Source organism: Ornithorhynchus anatinus, chromosome 17, assembly GCF_004115215.2.
Source record: "Ornithorhynchus anatinus isolate Pmale09 chromosome 17, mOrnAna1.pri.v4, whole genome shotgun sequence".
NCBI classification, from domain to species: domain Eukaryota; kingdom Metazoa; phylum Chordata; class Mammalia; order Monotremata; family Ornithorhynchidae; genus Ornithorhynchus; species Ornithorhynchus anatinus.
In genome coordinates, this window is record NC_041744.1 from 11,505,325 (window position 1) to 11,519,340 (window position 14,016).

Genomic DNA, 14,016 nt, shown 5'->3' on the forward strand with positions numbered 1-14,016 from the left:
TAAGCGCTGGGGTAAACACAGGGGAATCAGGTTGTCCCACGTGGGGCTCACAGTCTTCATCCCCATTTTACAGATGAGGGAACTGAGGCACAGAAAAGTTAAGTGACTTGCCCACAGTCACACCGCCGACAAGCGGCAGAGCTGGGATTCGAACTCATGAGCCCTGACTCCTGACTCTTTCCACTGCGCCACGCTGCTTCTCTAGATGCGGAGCTGGCTTCTCCGCGTCAGAGAGAATACAAAACGCTGGAAATACAATGAAAAATACTAGCTTAAAATCACCGGGGACAAATCACAGCGAAGACAAATTGCGAAAAATGAAATGTGGACTCCTACCGCCGCGGCTATAAGAGCGACATTAAAAATGTCCAAGAAGACGGAAAAAATTACGAAACTAAAACTCTGATTTTTAACTAAGACACCAGGGGAGAGCGCGAACGCAGTCCCCCACTACCACAAATTATGCAGTCGAGTTTCCCGCATTTGGGGAAATCGCAGGGGTCAGCACAGCCCAAAGTGCAATGGCGGAGCCTCACCCTGGAAAACCACCTACGTGATCATGGTGTCTCCCTGCCAGGTAAGTAGAGAAGCAGCGTGGCTCAGTGGAAAGAGCCCGGGCTTTGGAGTCAGAGGTCATGAGTTCATAATCCCGGCTCTGCCACTTGCCAGCTGTGTGACTGTGGGCAAGTCGCTTCACTTCTCTGTGCTCAGTTACCTCATCTGTAAAATGGGGATGAAGTCTGTGAGCCCACGTGGGACAACCTCATTCCCCTGTGTCTACCCCAGCGCTTAGAACAGTGCTCGGCACATAGTAAGCGCTTAACAACTACCATCATTATTATATTGTGTTCTTGCACACTCACTGGTTAAATGCCCGCTAAATTCGACAGACTCAATGAGCTATAGAAAAGTCGAGTGGCAAGCAAGGGGCAAACCCAAGCTTAAAATCCAGGACCCTCTGTTAAAAACCTTGCTGCTTTAAATTGACCATGTGTTTTCTAATAATAATAATGATGCTGCTTGTTAAGCGCTTACTATGTGCCAAGCACTGTTCTAAGCGCTGGGTAGGTCATCAGGTTGTCCCACGTTGGGCTCACAGTCTAAAAATCCCCACTTGACAGATACGGTAAGTGAGGCACAAATAATAATAATAATAATAGAAGAAATTATGAAACTAAAGCCCTGATTTTTAACTAGGACACCAGGGGAGGGCGTGAACGCAGTCCCCCACTACCACCAATTATGCAGTCGAGTTTCCCGCATTTGGGGAAATCGCAGGGGTCAGCACAGCCGAAGTTCAGTGGCTGAGCCTCACCCTGGGAAAACCACCTACGTGATCATGGTATCTCCCCTGCCAGGTAAGTAGAGAAGCAGCGTGGCTCAGTGGAAAGAGCCCGGGCTTTGGAGTCAGAGGTCATCAGTTCAAATCCCGGCTCTGCCACGTGCCAGCTGTGTGACTGTGGGCAAGTCGCTTCACTTCTCTGTGCCTCAGTTACCTCATCTGTAAAATGGGGATGAAGTCTGTGAGCCCCACGTGGGACAACCTCATTCCCCTGTATCTACCCCAGCGCTTAGAACAGTGCTCTGCACATACTAAGCGCTTAACAACTACCATCATCATTATTATTATTATTATTAAAGTATAAACCGTCATCCCCGGCGATCCCGGGCCCCCGCGCTCATGACATTTTTCAGATGGGTTTGCCAAGACAAAGCCTGACGGAGCTTAAAACCACCGGGGACAAATCACATGGAAGACAAATTGCGAAAGACGAAATGTAGACTCCGACGGCAGCGGCTCTAAGAGCGACACTTGAAATGTTCGAGGAAGTAGAAGAAATTACGAAACTAAAGCCCTGATTTTTAACTAGGACACCAGGGGAGGGCGCGAACGCAGTCCCCCACTACCACCAATTATGCAGTCGAGTTTCCCGCACTTGGGGAAATCGCAGGGGTCAGCACAGCCGAAGTTCAGTGGCTGAGCCTCACCCTGGGAAAACCACCTACGTGATCATGGTATCTCCCCTGCCAGGTAAGTAGAGAAGCAGCGTGGCTCAGTGGAAAGAGCCCGGGCTTTGGAGTCAGAGGTCATCAGTTCAAATCCCGGCTCTGCCACGTGCCAGCTGTGTGACTGTGGGCAAGTCGCTTCACTTCTCTGTGCCTCAGTTACCTCATCTGTAAAATGGGGATGAAGTCTGTGAGCCCCACGGGGGACAACCTCATTCCCCTGTGTCTACCCCAGCGCTTAGAACAGTGCTCTGCACATACTAAGCGCTTAACAACTACCATCATCATTATTATTATTATTATTAAAGTATAAACCGTCATCCCCGGCGATCCCGGGCCCCCGCGCTCATGACATTTTTCAGATGGGTTTGCCAAGACAAAGCCTGACGGAGCTTAAAACCACCGGGGACAAATCACATGGAAGACAAATTGCGAAAGACGAAATGTAGACTCCGACGGCAGCGGCTCTAAGAGCGACACTTGAAATGTTCGAGGAAGTAGAAGAAATTACGAAACTAAAGCCCTGATTTTTAACTAGGACACCAGGGGAGGGCGCGAACGCAGTCCCCCACTACCACCAATTATGCAGTCGAGTTTCCCGCATTTGGGGAAATCGCAGGGGTCAGCACAGCCCAAGTGCAATGACGGAGCCTCACCCTGGGAAAACCACCTACGTGATCATGGTGTCTCCCCTGCCAGGTAAGTAGAGAAGCAGCGTGGCTCAGTGGAAAGAGCCCGGGCTTTGGAGTCAGAGGTCATGAGTTCAAATCCCGGCTCTGCCACGTGCCAGCTGTGTGACTGTGGGCAAGTCGCTTCACTTCTCTGTGCCTCAGTTACCTCATCTGCAAAATGGGGATGAAGTCTGTGAGCCCCACGGGGGACAACCTCATTCCCCTGTATCTACCCCAGCGCTTAGAACAGTGCTCTGCACATACTAAGCGCTTAACAACTACCATCATCATTATTATTATTATTATTAAAGTATAAACCGTCATCCCCGGCGATCCCGGGCCCCCGCGCTCATGACATTTTTCAGATGGGTTTGCAAGACAAAGCCTGACGGAGCTTAAAACCACCGGGGACAAATCACATGGAAGACAAATTGCGAAAGACGAAATGTAGACTCCGACGGCAGCGGCTCTAAGAGCGACACTTGAAATGTTCGAGGAAGTAGAAGAAATTACGAAACTAAAGCCCTGATTTTTAACTAGGACACCAGGGGAGGGCGCGAACGCAGTCCCCCACTACCACCAATTATGCAGTCGAGTTTCCCGCACTTGGGGAAATCGCAGGGGTCAGCACAGCCCAAAGTGCAATGGCGGAGCCTCACCCTGGGAAAACCACCTACGTGATCATGGTGTCTCCCCTGCCAGGTAAGTAGAGAAGCAGCGTGGCTCAGTGGAAAGAGCCCGGGCTTTGGAGTCAGAGGTCATGAGTTCATAATCCCGGCTCTGCCACTTGCCAGCTGTGTGACTGTGGGCAAGTCGCTTCACTTCTCTGTGCCTCAGTTACCTCATCTGTAAAATGGGGATGAAGTCTGTGAGCCCCACGTGGGACAACCTGATTCCCCTGTGTCTACCCCAGCGCTTAGAACAGTGCTCGGCACATAGTAAGCGCTTAACAACTACCATCATTAATATATTGTGTTCTTGCACACTCACTGGTTAAATGCCCGCTAAATTCGACAGACTCAATGAGCTATAGAAAAGTCGAGTGGCAAGGAAGGGGCAAACCCAAGCTTAAAATCCAGGACCCTCTGTTAAAACCTTGCTGCTTTAAATTGACCATGTCGTTTCTAATAATAATAATGATGCTGCTTGTTAAGCGCTTACTATGTGCCAAGCACTGTTCTAAGCGCTGCGGTAGGTCATCAGGTTGTCCCACGCTGGGCTCACAGTCTAAAATCCCCACTTGACAAATACGGTAAGTGAGGCACAAATAATAATAATAATAATAGAAGAAATTATGAAACTAAAGCCCTGATTTTTAACTAGGACACCAGGGGAGGGCACGAACGCAGTCCCCCACTACCACAAATTATGCAGTCGAGTTTCCCGCATTTGGGGATATCGCAGGGGTCAGCACAGGCCCAAGTGCAATGGCGGAGCCTCACCCTGGGAAAACCACCTACGTGACCATGGTGTCTCCCCTGCCAGGTAAGTAGAGAAGCAGCGTGGCTCAGTGGAAAGGGCCCGGGCTTTGGAGTCAGAGGTCATGAGTTCAAATCCCGGCTCTGCCACTTGCCAGCTGTGTGACTGTGGGCAAGTCGCTTCACTTCTCTGTGCCTCAGTTACCTCATCTGTAAAATGGGGATGAAGTCTGTGAGCCCCACGGGGGACAACCTCATTCCCCTGTGTCTACCCCAGCGCTTAGAACAGTGCTCTGCACATAGTAAGCGCTTAACAACTACCATCATCATTATTATTATTATTATTAAAGTATAAACCGTCATCCCCGGCGATCCCGGGCCCCCGCGCTCATGACATTTTTCAGATGGGTTTGCCAAGACAAAGCCTGACGGAGCTTAAAACCACCGGGGACAAATCACATGGAAGACAAATTGCGAAAGACGAAATGTAGACTCCGACGGCAGCGGCTCTAAGAGCGACACTTGAAATGTTCGAGGAAGTAGAAGAAATTACGAAACTAAAGCCCTGATTTTTAACTAGGACACCAGGGGAGGGCGCGAACGCAGTCCCCCACTACCACCAATTATGCAGTCGAGTTTCCCGCATTTGGGGAAATCGCAGGGGTCAGCACAGCCCAAGTGCAATGGCGGAGCCTCACCCTGGGAAAACCACCTACGGCTCCGGCCGGCTCTTTCCACTGAGCCACGCTCACTTTCATTCCATTGTGTTTATTCAGTCCGTACTGTGTGCACGGCACGACACTACACAGCGGACAAGTAGCATAGCCGGGGTAAGAACCCACGTCTGCTTCCTAGCAACCAACCGGAAATGATTAAACCAAATCTCGAAAAATACTCTCAAGTTGAAAATTGGTCCATACTCCGAATTCTTATTTTACACCACACCAGGAGAGAGGTAATTTTTAAATTCATTTAAAATTAAATCTGCTTCCCCCTGTACATTGTAAACTTGTTGTGGGCAAAAAAGTGCATATGTACTTTGTAGTGCCTCAAGTGCTTAGCAGAGAGAGCCCTGTTTAAAGTTAACTCCTCATACACCACTGATAAAAATAATAAAATAAAAGGCTAGTTACTCGCTACAAAAGAAATTTTCACCTTTAAAATGGTACTCAATTGATTAACCATATTACTGCACGCTCATAGCTTGAAGACAACTGAAAAATATACTGACAAAGCACCCAACAATACTTCATTGACTTTCCCGGCTTTAAAAGTGAAAGGAAAGCGTGAAATTACACCACCTAAAGGCAAAAGGAAAAAAACTTTCTAAATCACTTTCTCGACTACTTTCTATAGCTCCGAAAAGTAACAAACCAAAACTCCGAAACAGCTCTGCTCTTAAACTGACTGTTTCAGGGGAGAGTGCGAACGCAGTCCCCCACTACCACCAATTATGCAGTCGAGTTTCCCGCACTTGGGGAAATCGCAGGGGTCAGCACAGCCCAAAGTGCAATGGCGGAGCCTCACCCTGGGAAAACCACCTACGTGATCATGGTGTCTCCCCTGCCAGTTAAGTAGAGAAGCAGCGTGGCTCAGTGGAAAGAGCCCGGGCTTTGGAGTCAGAGGTCATGAGTTCATAATCCCGGCTCTGCCACTTGCCAGCTGTGTGACTGTGGGCAAGTCGCTTCACTTCTCTGTGCCTCAGTTACCTCATCTGTAAAATGGGGATGAAGTCTGTGAGCCCCACGTGGGACAACCTGATTCCCCTGTGTCTACCCCAGCGCTTAGAACAGTGCTCGGCACATAGTAAGCGCTTAACAACTACCATCATTATTATATTGTGTTCTTGCACACTCACTGGTTAAATGCCCGCTAAATTCGACAGACTCAATGAGCTATAGAAAAGTCGAGTGGCAAGCAAGGGGCAAACCCAAGCTTAAAATCCAGGACCCTCTGTTAAAACCTTGCTGCTTTAAATTGACCATGTCGTTTCTAATAATAATAATGATGCTGCTTGTTAAGCGCTTACTATGTGCCAAGCACTGTTCTAAGCGCTGGGGTAGGTCATCAGGTTGTCCCACGTTGGGCTCACAGTCTAAAAATCCCCACTTGACAGATACGGTAAGTGAGGCACAAATAATAATAATAATAATAGAAGAAATTATGAAACTAAAGCCCTGATTTTTAACTAGGACACCAGGGGAGGGCGCGAACGCAGTCCCCCACTACCACCAATTATGCAGTCGAGTTTCCCGCACTTGGGGAAATCGCAGCGGTCAGCACAGCCCAAAGTGCAATGGCGGAGCCTCACCCTGGGAAAACCACCTACGTGACCATGGTGTCTCCCCTGCCAGGTAAGTAGAGAAGCAGCGTGGCTCAGTGGAAAGAGCCCGGGCTTTGGAGTCAGAGGTCATGAGTTTCAAATCCCGGCTCTGCCACTTGCCAGCTGTGTGACTGTGGGCAAGTCGCTTCACTTCTCTGTGCCTCAGTTACCTCATCTGCAAAATGGGGATGAAGTCTGTGAGCCCCACGGGGGACAACCTCATTCCCCTGTATCTACCCCAGCGCTTTAGAACAGTGCTCTGCACATACTAAGCGCTTAACAACTACCATCATCATTATTATTATTATTATTAAAGTATAAACCGTCATCCCCGGCGATCCCGGGCCCCCGCGCTCATGACATTTTTCAGATGGGTTTGCCAAGACAAAGCCTGACGGAGCTTAAAACCACCGGGGACAAATCACATGGAAGACAAATTGCGAAAGACGAAATGTAGACTCCGACGGCAGCGGCTCTAAGAAGCGACACTTGAAATGTTCGAGGAAGTAGAAGAAATTACGAACTAAAGCCCTGATTTTTAACTAGGACACCAGGGGAGGGCGCGAACGCAGTCCCCCACTACCACCAATTATGCAGTCGAGTTTCCCGCATTTGGGGAAATCGCAGGGGTCAGCACAGCCCAAGTGCAATGACGGAGCCTCACCCTGGGAAAACCACCTACGTGATCATGGTGTCTCCCCTGCCAGGTAAGTAGAGAAGCAGCGTGGCTCAGTGGAAAGAGCCCGGGCTTTGGAGTCAGAGGTCATGAGTTCAAATCCCGGCTCTGCCACTTGCCAGCTGTGTGACTGTGGGCAAGTCGCTTCACTTCTCTGTGCCTCAGTTACCTCATCTGCAAAATGGGGATGAAGTCTGTGAGCCCCACGGGGGACAACCTCATTCCCCTGTATCTACCCTAGCGCTTAGAACAGTGCTCTGCACATAGTAAGCGCTTAACAACTACCATCATCATTATTATTATTATTAAAGTATAAACCGTCATCCCCGGCGATCCCGGGCCCCCCGCGCTCATGACATTTTTCAGATGGGTTTGCCAAGACAAAGCCTGACGGAGCTTAAAACCACCGGGGACAAATCACATGGAAGACAAATTGCGAAAGACGAAATGTAGACTCCGACGGCCGCGGCTCTAAGAGCGACATTAAAATGTCCGAGAAGATGGAAAAAATTACGCAACTAAAACTCTGATTTTTAACTAAGACACCAGGGGAGAGCGCGAACGCAGTCCCCCACTACCACCAATTATGCAGTCGAGTTTCCCGCATTTGGGGAAATCGCAGGGGTCAGCACAGCCCAAGTGCAATGGCGGAGCCTCACCCTGGGAAAACCACCTACGTGACCATGGTTGTCTCCCCTGCCAGGTAAGCCGAGAAGCAGCGTGGCTCAGTGGAAAGAGCCCGGGCTTTGGAGTCAGAGGTCATCAGTTCAAATCCCGGCTCTGCCACGTGCCAGCTGTGTGACTGTGGGCAAGTCGCTTCACTTCTCTGTGCCTCAGTTACCTCATCTGTAAAATGGGGATGAAGTCTGTGAGCCCCACGTGGGACAACCTCATTCCCCTGTATCTACCCCAGCGCTTAGAACAGTGCTCTGCACATACTAAGCGCTTAACAACTACCATAATCATTGTTATTATTATTAAAGTATAAACCATCATCCCCGGCGATCCCGGGCCCCCGCGCTCATGGACATTTTTCAGATGGGTTTGCCAAGACAAAGCCTGACGGAGCTTAAAACCACCGGGGACAAATCACATGGAAGACAAATTGCGAAAGACGAAATGTAGACTCCGACGGCAGCGGCTCTAAGAGCGACACTTGAAATGTTCGAGGAAGTAGAAGAAATTACGAAACTAAAGCCCTGATTTTTAACTAGGACACCAGGGGAGGGCGCGAACGCAGTCCCCCACTACCACCAATTATGCAGTCGAGTTTCCCGCATTTGGGGAAATCGCAGGGGTCAGCACAGCCCAAGTGCAATGACGGAGCCTCACCCTGGGAAAACCACCTACGTGATCATGGTGTCTCCCCTGCCAGGTAAGTAGAGAAGCAGCGTGGCTCAGTGGAAAGAGCCCGGGCTTTGGAGTCAGAGGTCATGAGTTCAAATCCCGGCTCTGCCACGTGCCAGCTGTGTGACTGTGGGCAAGTCGCTTCACTTCTCTGTGCCTCAGTTACCTCATCTGCAAAATGGGGATGAAGTCTGTGAGCCCCACGGGGGACAACCTCATTCCCCTGTATCTACCCCAGCGCTTAGAACAGTGCTCTGCACATACTAAGCGCTTAACAACTACCATCATCATTATTATTATTATTATTAAAGTATAAACCGTCATCCCCGGCGATCCCGGGCCCCCGCGCTCATGACATTTTTTCAGATGGGTTTGCCAAGACAAAGCCTGACGGAGCTTAAAACCACCGGGGACAAATCACATGGAAGACAAATTGCGAAAGACGAAATGTAGACTCCGACGGCAGCGGCTCTAAGAGCGACACTTGAAATGTTCGAGGAAGTAGAAGAAATTACGAAACTAAAGCCCTGATTTTTAACTAGGACACCAGGGGAGGGCGCGAACGCAGTCCCCCACTACCACCAATTATGCAGTCGAGTTTCCCGCACTTGGGGAAATCGCAGGGGTCAGCACAGCCCAAAGTGCAATGGCGGAGCCTCACCCTGGGAAAACCACCTACGTGATCATGGTGTCTCCCCTGCCAGGTAAGTAGAGAAGCAGCGTGGCTCAGTGGAAAGAGCCCGGGCTTTGGAGTCAGAGGTCATGAGTTCATAATCCCGGCTCTGCCACTTGCCAGCTGTGTGACTGTGGGCAAGTCGCTTCACTTCTCTGTGCCTCAGTTACCTCATCTGTAAAATGGGGATGAAGTCTGTGAGCCCCACGTGGGACAACCTGATTCCCCTGTGTCTACCCCAGCGCTTAGAACAGTGCTCGGCACATAGTAAGCGCTTAACAACTACCATCATTAATATATTGTGTTCTTGCACACTCACTGGTTAAATGCCCGCTAAATTCGACAGACTCAATGAGCTATAGAAAAGTCGAGTGGCAAGGAAGGGGCAAACCCAAGCTTAAAATCCAGGACCCTCTGTTAAAACCTTGCTGCTTTAAATTGACCATGTCGTTTCTAATAATAATAATGATGCTGCTTGTTAAGCGCTTACTATGTGCCAAGCACTGTTCTAAGCGCTGCGGTAGGTCATCAGGTTGTCCCACGCTGGGCTCACAGTCTAAAAATCCCCACTTGACAAATACGGTAAGTGAGGCACAAATAATAATAATAATAATAGAAGAAATTATGAAACTAAAGCCCTGATTTTTAACTAGGACACCAGGGGAGGGCACGAACGCAGTCCCCCACTACCACAAATTATGCAGTCGAGTTTCCCGCATTTGGGGATATCGCAGGGGTCAGCACAGCCCAAGTGCAATGGCGGAGCCTCACCCTGGGAAAACCACCTACGTGACCATGGTGTCTCCCCTGCCAGGTAAGTAGAGAAGCAGCGTGGCTCAGTGGAAAGGGCCCGGGCTTTGGAGTCAGAGGTCATGAGTTCAAATCCCGGCTCTGCCACTTGCCAGCTGTGTGACTGTGGGCAAGTCGCTTCACTTCTCTGTGCCTCAGTTACCTCATCTGTAAAATGGGGATGAAGTCTGTGAGCCCCACGGGGGACAACCTCATTCCCCTGTGTCTACCCCAGCGCTTAGAACAGTGCTCTGCACATACTAAGCGCTTAACAACTACCATCATCATTATTATTATTATTATTATTATTAAAGTATAAACCGTCATCCCCGGCGATCCCGGGCCCCCGCGCTCATGACATTTTTCAGATGGGTTTGCCAAGACAAAGCCTGACGGAGCTTAAAACCACCGGGGACAAATCACATGGAAGACAAATTGCGAAAGACGAAATGTAGACTCCGACGGCAGCGGCTCTAAGAGCGACACTTGAAATGTTCGAGGAAGTAGAAGAAATTACGAAACTAAAGCCCTGATTTTTAACTAGGACACCAGGGGAGGGCGCGAACGCAGTCCCCCACTACCACCAATTATGCAGTCGAGTTTCCCGCATTTGGGGAAATCGCAGGGGTCAGCACAGCCCAAGTGCAATGGCGGAGCCTCACCCTGGGAAAACCACCTACGGCTCCGGCCGGCTCTTTCCACTGAGCCACGCTCACTTTCATTCCATTGTGTTTATTCAGTCCGTACTGTGTGCACGGCACGACACTACACAGCGGACAAGTAGCATAGCCGGGGTAAGAACCCACGTCTGCTTCCTAGCAACCAACCGGAAATGATTAAACCAAATCTCGAAAAATACTCTCAAGTTGAAAATTGGTCCATACTCCGAATTCTTATTTTACACCACACCAGGAGAGAGGTAATTTTTAAATTCATTTAAAATTAAATCTGCTTCCCCCTGTACATTGTAAACTTGTTGTGGGCAAAAAAAGTGCATATGTACTTTGTAGTGCCTCAAGTGCTTAGCAGAGAGAGCCCTGTTTAAAGTTAACTCCTCATACACCACTGATAAAAATAATAAAATAAAAGGCTAGTTACTCGCTACAAAAGAAATTTTCACCTTTAAAATGGTACTCAATTGATTAACCATATTACTGCACGCTCATAGCTTGAAGACAACTGAAAAATATACTGACAAAGCACCCAACAATACTTCATTGACTTTCCCGGCTTTAAAAGTGAAAGGAAAGCGTGAAATTACACCACCTAAAGGCAAAAGGAAAAAAACTTTCTAAATCACTTTCTCGACTACTTTCTATAGCTCCGAAAAGTAACAAACCAAAACTCCGAAACAGCTCTGCTCTTAAACTGACTGTTTCAGGGGAGAGTGCGAACGCAGTCCCCCACTACCACCAATTATGCAGTCGAGTTTCCCGCACTTGGGGAAATCGCAGGGGTCAGCACAGCCCAAAGTGCAATGGCGGAGCCTCACCCTGGGAAAACCACCTACGTGATCATGGTGTCTCCCCTGCCAGGTAAGTAGAGAAGCAGCGTGGCTCAGTGGAAAGAGCCCGGGCTTTGGAGTCAGAGGTCATGAGTTCAAATCCCGGCTCTGCCACGTGCCAGCTGTGTGACTGTGGGCAAGTCGCTTCACTTCTCTGTGCCTCAGTTACCTCATCTGCAAAATGGGGATGAAGTCTGTGAGCCCCACGTGGGACAACCTCATTCCCCTGTATCTACCCCAGCGCTTAGAACAGTGCTCGGCACATAGTAAGCGCTTAACAACTACCATCATTATTATATTGTGTTCTTGCACACTCACTGGTTAAATGCCCGCTAAATTCGACAGACTCAATGAGCTATAGAAAAGTCGAGTGGCAAGCAAGGGGCAAACCCAAGCTTAAAATCCAGGACCCTCTGTTAAAACCTTGCTGCTTTAAATTGACCATGTCGTTTCTAATAATAATAATGATGCTGCTTGTTAAGCGCTTACTATGTGCCAAGCACTGTTCTAAGCGCTGGGGTAGGTCATCAGGTTGTCCCACGTTGGGCTCACAGTCTAAAAATCCCCACTTGACAGATACGGTAAGTGAGGCACAAATAATAATAATAATAATAGAAGAAATTATGAAACTAAAGCCCTGATTTTTAACTAGGACACCAGGGGAGAGCGCGAACGCAGTCCCCCACTACCACCAATTATGCAGTCGAGTTTCCCGCATTTGGGGAAATCGCAGGGGTCAGCACAGCCCAAGTGCAATGGCGGAGCCTCACCCTGGGAAAACCACCTACGTGACCATGGTGTCTCCCCTGCCAGGTAAGTAGAGAAGCAGCGTGGCTCAGTGGAAAGAGCCCGGGCTTTGGAGTCAGAGGTCATGAGTTCAAATCCCGGCTCTGCCACTTGCCAGCTGTGTGACTGTGGGCAAGTCGCTTCACTTCTCTGTGCCTCAGTTACCTCATCTGTAAAATGGGGATGAAGTCTGTGAGCCCCACGGGGGACAACCTCATTCCCCTGTGTCTACCCCAGCGCTTAGAACAGTGCTCTGCACATACTAAGCGCTTAACAACTACCATCATCATTATTATTATTATTATTAAAGTATAAACCGTCATCCCCGGCGATCCCGGGCCCCCGCGCTCATGACATTTTTCAGATGGGTTTGCCAAGTCAAAGCCTGACGGAGCTTAAAACCACCGGGGACAAATCACATGGAAGACAAATTGCGAAAGACGAAATGTAGACTCCGACGGCAGCGGCTCTAAGAGCGACACTTGAAATGTTCGAGGAAGTAGAAGAAATTACGAAACTAAAGCCCTGATTTTTAACTAGGACACCAGGGGAGGGCGCCAACGCAGTCCCCCACTACCACCAATTATGCAGTCGAGTTTCCCGCACTTGGGGAAATCGCAGGGGTCAGCACAGCCGAAGTTCAGTGGCTGAGCCCTGACGTCCTCCGGACGTCACGGCTCAGCTCGCCTTAAATATAGCGGCTCCCGGAGGGTTTCCTTCAAAGGAGCTTGGGCAGTGTAGTGGCGGAACAGACCAAGTGATCGACCGACGGACGGCTCCCGGACCCGCCGGACTTACAGCGCCATGCCCGGCCCCGGCACGTACGCCTTCTTCCTCCTCCGCCGCCTCTTGGGCCGGCTCCGGCCGGCGGGCACGGGCGGGCACAGCCCCGCCCCTCGAGAGGAGCCGCAGCCTGAAAACACCGTTTACGTGATTATTCTCCTCTCTCCTGTGACGGGGCAGAACGTCCTCGTTTCCCTCCAAATCAACCCGCTAGGACACCGGGCACCGGGCACCGGACACGGGACTGACCGCCGGCCGGCAGGGTCCGGTCTAGAAAGTCTATGGGGCGGAAATCCCCCAATCCAAAACTCAGCCGAGAATGGAGCACCTAAGGCTGGATCGGCCGCCTCAAAGCCTGCGGAGACCTCGGACTAAACAGCTGGCTTCAACGGATGGGTCCCACGGTCGCCAATGGAGCCCCGTGGTCCTCTTTGCCATCGATAATCATTAGTAATAAAAAGCAGTTCACGGCTACTACAAATTACGCGGGCGACCTTTCCGCATTTGCGGGTGCTTCTCCACGTTGGTGAGAATAAATGAAAAATACGAAAAACGAAAGGAAATACATTATTTCCCCACGGGCACGGGGCAAACCGATCGACCGACCCCCGGAACCCCGGACCCCCGGACCCCCGGACCCCCGGCCTGGCAGCGCCAAGTCCGGCCCCTAGCGCGCGAAAGCCTTCTTCCTCCTCCGCCGCCTCCTGGGTCGGCTCCGGCCGGCGGGCACGGACGGGCACAGCCCCGCCACTCGAGAGGAGCCGCAGCCTGAAAACCCCGTTTACGTGATTATTCTCCTCTCTCCCGTGACGGGGCAGAGCGTCCTCGTTTCCCTCCAAACAACCCGCTACGCCACTGAGAGCGGGCACCGGACTGGCCGCCGGCCGGCAGGTTCCAGTCTAGAAAGTCTACGGGGCGGAGATCTCCCAATCCAAAACTCAGCCGAGAGTGGACTACCTAAGGCCGATCGGATCGGCCGCCTCAGTGCCTGCGGAGACCTCGGACTATAAGGCTGACTATAACGGACGGTTCCCACGGT

General features: G+C 50.4%; 17 non-coding genes and 1 pseudogene across 17 annotated transcripts; all 18 read right to left on the reverse strand.

Annotated features, from left to right (window-relative positions):
• Nucleotides 1–422: 422 nt before the first annotated feature.
• Nucleotides 423–585, reverse strand: LOC114818158. The gene has a single exon (XR_003765979.1). It is a non-coding gene; the product is annotated as a U1 spliceosomal RNA (small nuclear RNA).
• Nucleotides 586–1,202: 617 nt separating this feature from the next.
• Nucleotides 1,203–1,366, reverse strand: LOC114817998. The gene has a single exon (XR_003765826.1). It is a non-coding gene; the product is annotated as a U1 spliceosomal RNA (small nuclear RNA).
• A 510-nt stretch (nt 1,367–1,876) lies between these two features.
• LOC114817993 lies at nt 1,877–2,040 on the reverse strand. The gene has a single exon (XR_003765821.1). It is a non-coding gene; the product is annotated as a U1 spliceosomal RNA (small nuclear RNA).
• A 510-nt stretch (nt 2,041–2,550) lies between these two features.
• On the reverse strand, nt 2,551–2,714 carry LOC114818169. Its single transcript, XR_003765990.1, has one exon. It is a non-coding gene; the product is annotated as a U1 spliceosomal RNA (small nuclear RNA).
• A 509-nt stretch (nt 2,715–3,223) lies between these two features.
• LOC114818162 lies at nt 3,224–3,388 on the reverse strand. The gene has a single exon (XR_003765983.1). It is a non-coding gene; the product is annotated as a U1 spliceosomal RNA (small nuclear RNA).
• Nucleotides 3,389–4,006: 618 nt separating this feature from the next.
• On the reverse strand, nt 4,007–4,171 carry LOC114818184. Its single transcript, XR_003766005.1, has one exon. It is a non-coding gene; the product is annotated as a U1 spliceosomal RNA (small nuclear RNA).
• Nucleotides 4,172–4,681: 510 nt separating this feature from the next.
• LOC114818026 lies at nt 4,682–4,851 on the reverse strand. Its single transcript, XR_003765852.1, has one exon. It is a non-coding gene; the product is annotated as a U1 spliceosomal RNA (small nuclear RNA).
• Nucleotides 4,852–5,509: 658 nt separating this feature from the next.
• On the reverse strand, nt 5,510–5,674 carry LOC114818001. Its single transcript, XR_003765829.1, has one exon. It is a non-coding gene; the product is annotated as a U1 spliceosomal RNA (small nuclear RNA).
• Nucleotides 5,675–6,293: 619 nt separating this feature from the next.
• LOC114818011 lies at nt 6,294–6,458 on the reverse strand. Its single transcript, XR_003765839.1, has one exon. It is a non-coding gene; the product is annotated as a U1 spliceosomal RNA (small nuclear RNA).
• A 512-nt stretch (nt 6,459–6,970) lies between these two features.
• LOC114818170 lies at nt 6,971–7,134 on the reverse strand. The gene has a single exon (XR_003765991.1). It is a non-coding gene; the product is annotated as a U1 spliceosomal RNA (small nuclear RNA).
• A 507-nt stretch (nt 7,135–7,641) lies between these two features.
• On the reverse strand, nt 7,642–7,806 carry LOC114818007. Its single transcript, XR_003765835.1, has one exon. It is a non-coding gene; the product is annotated as a U1 spliceosomal RNA (small nuclear RNA).
• A 508-nt stretch (nt 7,807–8,314) lies between these two features.
• LOC114818172 lies at nt 8,315–8,478 on the reverse strand. The gene has a single exon (XR_003765993.1). It is a non-coding gene; the product is annotated as a U1 spliceosomal RNA (small nuclear RNA).
• Nucleotides 8,479–8,989: 511 nt separating this feature from the next.
• Nucleotides 8,990–9,154, reverse strand: LOC114818163. The gene has a single exon (XR_003765984.1). It is a non-coding gene; the product is annotated as a U1 spliceosomal RNA (small nuclear RNA).
• Nucleotides 9,155–9,773: 619 nt separating this feature from the next.
• On the reverse strand, nt 9,774–9,937 carry LOC114818187. Its single transcript, XR_003766008.1, has one exon. It is a non-coding gene; the product is annotated as a U1 spliceosomal RNA (small nuclear RNA).
• A 516-nt stretch (nt 9,938–10,453) lies between these two features.
• On the reverse strand, nt 10,454–10,623 carry LOC114818027. The gene has a single exon (XR_003765853.1). It is a non-coding gene; the product is annotated as a U1 spliceosomal RNA (small nuclear RNA).
• Nucleotides 10,624–11,282: 659 nt separating this feature from the next.
• On the reverse strand, nt 11,283–11,447 carry LOC114818185. The gene has a single exon (XR_003766006.1). It is a non-coding gene; the product is annotated as a U1 spliceosomal RNA (small nuclear RNA).
• Nucleotides 11,448–12,065: 618 nt separating this feature from the next.
• On the reverse strand, nt 12,066–12,229 carry LOC114818139. Its single transcript, XR_003765960.1, has one exon. It is a non-coding gene; the product is annotated as a U1 spliceosomal RNA (small nuclear RNA).
• Nucleotides 12,230–12,739: 510 nt separating this feature from the next.
• On the reverse strand, nt 12,740–12,890 carry LOC114818033 (annotated as a pseudogene).
• Nucleotides 12,891–14,016: the final 1,126 nt, after the last annotated feature.